The sequence below is a fragment of the Sardina pilchardus genome, chromosome 16 (genome assembly GCF_963854185.1).
Source record: "Sardina pilchardus chromosome 16, fSarPil1.1, whole genome shotgun sequence".
Taxonomy (NCBI): domain Eukaryota; kingdom Metazoa; phylum Chordata; class Actinopteri; order Clupeiformes; family Clupeidae; genus Sardina; species Sardina pilchardus.
The window spans coordinates 22,842,976-22,850,073 of NC_085009.1; positions in this window are offsets into that span (position 1 = coordinate 22,842,976).

Genomic DNA, 7,098 nt, shown 5'->3' on the forward strand with positions numbered 1-7,098 from the left:
GAGCAAAATGGATGGATAATGATTATGCCCTGTGAATCCACAACAAATTGATTGTTCAGATAAATGGCTTTTCGCTCCCATCTGCAGAGAAGCTAGTGAGCAGAAATCACCTGAACTAGGAGTAGGTAAACACGGAGAATGGAGAAAAACAAACAAACAAAAACACACACAAACAAACAAACAAACAAACAAAGCAGAATGCCTTTCAGTAAACAATTCTCACGCATACTCTAAAGATGATCCTGGAGTGTGTTTTTTACACAATTGTTTATTTACCAGACTGGAATGAATATATCTTTAATAAAAAAAAGACTGTGCAATACAGTAATGTGTTATGTTATATGCAAATAAATATAGACTTCTTCAGTATCTTTATAGGACATGTTGCTTATTATGAGAAATTAAAAGATACTGTACAATACAATAATATGCACTACATGCATATAAAAAATTCTTGAGCATCACATCGATAGGTGCCTCTCATGTAAAGGCCTTTTTACATGGGCCTTCCCTGTGCGTTAATTGTCTACCCTGTTATGTCTGTAATTAAGTGTTGTCTGTTGATGTCATCTTAGCCTAAATCAGTGTTCTGTATATGTATTTATTTGCTTATCTATTTTATCCTATTTTTTATTTGTTAGTTTATGCACTTTGTACAGGACTTTGGACAGTGTGAGCTGTGGTTAAATGTGCTCTATAAATAAACCTTACTTACTTACTTACTATATGTCCTCCCTCGCTCCTCGGGCCTCGATCCTCACTGATCTACACATAAAGAATGATGGGGCGGCAACAACGATAGTCTATCCCTTCATCTATCTTTCTTTATGTAGATCAGTGAGGATCGAGGCCTGAGGAGGGAGGGAGAACGTCTAAACTTTACATGAGAGGCGCCCCATGTACTTGGTGTTGGCATTTAGTTGATGTGCTAGCTGGGCCATGATCACTGATGTGAAAATGAACACACAGTGCATATGCCTCAATAAGATACTGTACATAAAATGCAGGCAACACTCAAACAACAAAAAACCACAAATTACCATTTATATTCCCAAAGATACAGGGCTGATTTCACCAGACTGGGAATCAGACAGCAGTATACTTCCATGAATTGTAATCACTTCGTAATCTAAAGGGCATAAATCATCAATCAATAAGTCATGGTTGGGTGTATCACACAAGCTCCCTGTTCATATACTGTAGAGCACAGTTTGATGAGAAAGGTGTTCCCTGTAAACTTGCAGCACATTACAAGGGGCTTCAGACTAATGGCTTTCAAGCAACACTTTGACTATAGTCTATACCTGCAATCTTTCAGCGTCAGAAATAAATGTGTGAAAAACGAATAAAAAACAATAGTACATTTTGATGTTTCATGTTATTAATATATTAACATAAATGAAGTGTGTGTACAGTGTAGAGGAGCATCCTGTGTCACCCAAACGAGGGTTTGTGCAGAGAGCCTTGACTCGTTTGGCTCATATTTCAGTGAACATTCAGAATAGAATAGAATAAGTCTTTAAAGAGACCCTATGCAACTTTCTGCAGGAGACGATCGCTCCTTGTTTACATCTGGAAGTCTGAGATGAAGAACCACGCTGGCAATTTATATATTTAAATATAGCCTATACATGTATAAATATACACGCTAAAGCTGTGGGGGAAGCTCTGCAGAGAAAATGCAAGCATAAAATGAGCGAAAACAAAAAACGAAACCGAAACCAGAGATGAAATCGCCAATCCTGCATAGTTCCTCTTTAATTGTCCACCTAGGTGAAAAATTGTCTTTGGCTCACCAAAACACAGGATAACATTTCTCACAGGCACATTGACTGGACATCCAGCAACTGGACATACTGTACAGCAACATACAGCAACATACAGCAACATATAGCAACTGAACATACAGCGACTGGACATACAGCAACTGAACATACAGCAACATACAGCAACATATAGCAGCTGGACATACAGCAGGGCAAACATCACATGGTTATAAAATTTAGCAAGTGTTGTGCCACAACAGTGTGCTACAGTAGTCATTGTAATACTACACTGACTCTGTCTCTGCCCGCTTCCCAGCTGGCAGGCCACGGAGGAGTGTTCAGGTGGCACAGAGTGGCAGCGTTTTATACCTGCTGGAGTCTTGTTCTCTGCACAATCATGCCCATTGATGAGCAGCGGGGCTTCCCCTCTGAAGATCCACGCCAGTGTGATGATGTTCACCAGCTGGAGTTGTCACAGGCAGGGGGCGCTATTTGCCCCTTTGTACTGTTTCCCCAGGGGAGCAACCAGATTCCCACCCAACAAATGCCATGGACAAGGAGTAGAGTTTAAAACATTAATGTCCGCGCCAGTGTGATGTTCACCAGCTGTAGCCTTGTGTGGCTGCCCACCTAGCACTAGGCGACATGATGCCAATGCAGCGAGCGAGGATGTGACGACGGCTCTGTGCCTCCGTACAGCTGTGAATAATAATAATATTATTATTATTATTACTATTACTCTTTGCCCATCTATGCTTTTATCTGCTATAATTACTGTTTGTTTTTTGTTTATGTAAAGCACATTGAATGACCTCTGTGTATGAAATGTGCTATATAAATAAACTTGATTTGACTTGACTTGTGAATTACATTCGGTTTTATGAATGATGTGGACAATGTATTGTCCGCCGGACCGCCGGTAATTATCACTAAATGAGTCCTAACAGGGCGAATAGAACACTGATGCACAGCTGAGTTCTGGCGGATTAATATGAAAGACGTGAATCAAAAGCGCAAAGCCATTGACAGCGACCATTGTACCTTTGCAGTTGTAATTATATAGATTTAACAGACCTCTGAGCGTTGGGAAGGCCCATTCATATTCTCTGAAGAGCCGTGTATAATAATATTAGTATTTATTTGGTTACACTTGAAGCTATCTACAGTACATAAGAGTGACATGCCACTGTCATGACACATGAACCCTAACCCCGACTTGTCATGTCAAAAACCGAATGACATTTCATGACAGAAGTGTGATGTCGTAAAAACGTTTTGACTTAATAATGATATTGTTTATGACATATTCATAGTAGTGTTGATGTCACTCTTATGGAAATACCTTCAAGTGAAGTGTAACCGTTTATTTTTCCCCCTATCTTCTTCAGTTCCCCTTATCGTAAGTCAGTGTGGCATTGAAATGTGTTTGTTGCCTTTTATTTTTAAGTATACAAGACTACAGTGTGCTACATTTCAGCCACTAGCATGTTCCTTAGGCCTTTGTCTTGCACGTCAGGGCAAGTTTGTGGATATACCCACACTTGGTCCCTCTTCAAAAAATAGCTTCCACAAGGCAACATAAAGGTGAAGGTGACTGATATTTACTGTAGCAGATGCTTTTATCCAACGTGACACACAATAGTGGGTTTGGGAATTGCAACCCCCCCAACCAATTGTCTACACCCTCCATTGGCAACCAGTCATTTTAATATGCACGCGATGAAAGGCATTTTGATTTGGTTGCCCAGGAACAATGATAAGAAAGGTCAGACACAAAGATCCTCATCATTCTGCCTGTACGATGAAATGAGTACATATCAGTTGTACCTGATGCATGGTTACTGGCGCTCGCAGACATGAATGTCAAAGGTGTATCACGTTACTTTCATCTTCTCTCCCTCCATGTTTTGTGATGTCACACAAATTGTTACACCTGGGTAAACACCCCCTCTCACACACACACACACACACACACACTCTCCCTCTCCATCTCTCTCTCTCTCTCAAAAATGCACATAAGCACATCCATACTCATACACACACACACACATCCATACACATACATACACACACACACACACACACACACACACACACACACACACACACACACACACACACACACACACACACACACACACACACACACACACACACACACACACACACACACACACACACACACACACAACCACTTCACGGCAGGCGTACCCACCAAACAGCATCAAATTAATTCATTTTGGATTTCGCACGCATGACCTGTGATTGCCGGTTGTCAGAGGCCAGTTGGCACACCGCGAGATGAAATGATTCGCCGCGCGTCGCGCGCGCAGCGGTACCAGCGACAGCTCCGGCGGGCAGACGGGGTGGCGGTTGAGTCGAGATGGCGGCGATGGCAGCGGCGCGGCTTGCCCATTATCTTGTCCCGCGCGTTGTAATTATCGCGGCTGCTCTTTCTGCACCGGCGCGCTTGTCTTGCCCCGCGCCATTGTAATCGTGATTGACTGCTGCCGCGGCCAGAAACACACGCCCGCCTGCTCTCGTCTGCCCGCCCGCCCGCCTGTCCGTCCATCCGCCGCTCGGCGTCTGGAAAGGGCCTCGGATGCACTCCTCATAAACCTGCAGTCCGCGCGCTGATATCCCATCATCATCATACACCCCCCCCCCCCACACACACACACACACACTTTCTCCTTCATCTTTCCCTCTCCTCCTCTTTCAGCTCTCTTCCCTATCCTCCACTCAGACCGCCGCTCTCAGATATGCTAACGTCTCTCTTGGCGTCTTGCGTTGCTGTCTGGGCAATAGGGTGACCAGACGTCCCCGGTTTCAGGGGACAGTCCCCCGTTTTTGGTTGCCTGTGCCCGGAAAAATACAGAGGAACTACCTATGTCCCCGTTTTTTTGCACCAGAAACAGTGAAGTTTAGAACATGTCTTTGAAATGTCAAAGACTTTGAAATAAGTGGCGGAGGTTATGCAGGGCTGTACAAGGTAACATATTATGTCCCATTCATAAGAGAACATCATGTGGGGTAAAAGAGCCAAACAAGGACATCTTCTGGGGCAAAAGAGGACATCAGTCGGGGCAAAAGTCAGGCTTTCCTTAAGAAGCCCACCCACAGCTTGATTAGAACGCCATTAATTGCCATTGCCTCCTTTATGTCTAAATAAATAAAACAGCTTTAAGCTCTGCCTACACATGCTGTTGGATTGGGTTAGAAATATCCAACTGTTAATCTAATCCAGTATTGGTTCCAGCCCACATTTAAACTAGATTTCCCCCCACGGTTGTCCTCTGATATATACAGTAGAAATATAGTTTTTGTTAGGTTGGGTGAACCCTGCCTGAACTTCCAGCGCATTTGGATTTTGCCCGGCAGCTCAGGCTGGAGACCTGCGCATCTATCTCCTCTGTTCCCTGCCAGAACCTTTGGCTCCAATCAGAAACTAGCTTATCTAAAAGACGCACTGGATCGTTGGTCTGATTGGTTGAAGGACTATCCAAGCGTATGGAGTCATTTGAACGATGCCGATTGATCACTTCTCTTGTGCAGTAGAACACAATGCACAGCCTCCCCATAGGCCTACTAATGTTCAATCGTGATTGAGCTTAGTATGGCGATAGCCAGATTAAGTTATTGTTATTGACATCTAGCCTCATGAGCCTTGCTTGTGTCTAAATATTCTGTATTTACCTCAGTGTTGTAGGCTACTAATTGTAAGCATAATAGTGGCTAAGAGGCCCCCATTAGCAGTCATGAAAAGGTCTGGCTGAACAGAAGCGAGAAGCACATTATGGCCTACAACACAACATAGCTCTGGATTTGTAGCCTACTACACACCAGTCCAGCACACAATAGTCCAAAATGTTATTTGCATGGACTGCAGTCCAAAATATTATAACGGAAACAAGTGCACACTGATGTATTGAACTCCATCAGCCCTTTGGGCAGGTACGCTGTTGACTCGAGGAACATGAATAAATGTTATGAATGAATGTTGACCTGTTAGAAAATGAATGTTGCATGGCATAAGCTGATTAATCAACTCGGTATTCTTGAGACAGTATACTTTTTCCACATCGCAGGTAGCTCACTGAAGGCAGGCATATGTGGCTATGTGTGAGGACTTTATTAGCATACGAGAAGTTCATTATGAATTCGGGGACAAGAGCCCCGCAAATGAACTGGTGATTACATTTCTCAAAGCCAGTCCTTTTCATTCATTTTTCCGCCCTGAGAACTAATCTGTCTGGAATAGCATAAAGAAACGAAAAAAAAGACCCCCCCTACCTGATCCTATTCTGGCTCCCGACAAAATGTCCCAGCCAGTCTGCTCCCAATCTTCTCAAATGATCTCATTTGACTCTCTCCACCAATGGGCTCCTAGCATGCCCGGAGGGGGTCACTGGAGCCCACGGGCCCCTCGGTTAGGGGTCAAGTGAGCCGACTGGTCTCTACCTCTTTCTGTCTGTGTCTCTCTGTTTCTCTCTCACTCTCTCTCCGTCTATCTGTCTCTCTTTCCCTCTCTATCTCTCTCTTTCTCTCATTCATGGCTCCTGTTGGTGGTTGAGCCCAGGTAAGGCTTGGGCTTGTTGGTTTCCTTTTGACTGATAATAAGGAAACCTAAAAGTCAAAAGTGTCTCTCTCTCTCTCTCTCTCTCCGTCTATCTCACTTTCTCTCTTTGTCTATCTCTCTTTCTCCCTGTTTCTCTCTCTTTCTCTCTTTCTTTCTCTCTGTCTCTCTCTCTCTCTCTGTCTCTCTCTCTCACCCACGGCTCCCGTTGGCGGTTCAGCCCAGACGTGACGGCGGCGGGTGATGACAGCTCTGAGTGATACGGCTCATGGAGGCGCGGAGTTCATCACCGGCTGACAGGTGGTGCCATCGATCCAGCTGCCTGCAGTGGCGGACGGGTAATGTATTGGTCTTGTCCGGCCTCCTCCATACGGGGGGGTTGGTATGCTCCCCAAACACCCAACTCTACCCCAACCACCCCACCCCAACACACACACACACATTCCGCCACTGCAGCCACAGTTAGTTTCCCTCCTCCATCCCCTCTGCCCCCCCCCCCCCTCCCACACACACACACACACACACACACACACACACACACACACTCACTCACCCACACAACCCCCCCCCCCCCCCCCCATACCCTGTCAACCCCACTGTCTGAAAAGTTATGTGCCTCTTTCCCGACATGGAGGACACCACGGATCAAGCACTTTGATGGATCACAGAGCAATCCTTGGACAAGACACAGGCAAACTAAATATACTGAAGTACCTATTGACAAAGCGGCAGAAGAGTATAGGATAGAGAGCAAGT